Consider the following 291-nt stretch of genomic DNA (forward strand, 5'->3'; position numbering starts at 1 on the left):
TCACTGTGTAGCTCTGGCTTGTCCTGGAACTCACTTTGTAGACCAAACTGGCCTCAAACTCAGAAATCTGCCTGCCTCTGCCTCCCAAGTGCTGGGATTAAAGGCGTTGCGCCACCACGCCCGACTTCCGACTATACACTCTTAATGACTATTTCATCACCTTCTTTTTCCATTTTTTTGTTTCAGTTTGAGACAGAATCTCACTCAGTAGTCCAGGCTGGTGGCTACCCTGCCTATATCTCCAGAGAACCGCCACCCCTCCATGCAATCCTCCTGCCTCCACCTCCTGGG

Source organism: Mus pahari, chromosome 4 (assembly GCF_900095145.1).
Source record: "Mus pahari chromosome 4, PAHARI_EIJ_v1.1, whole genome shotgun sequence".
Taxonomy (NCBI): Eukaryota; Metazoa; Chordata; class Mammalia; order Rodentia; family Muridae; genus Mus; species Mus pahari.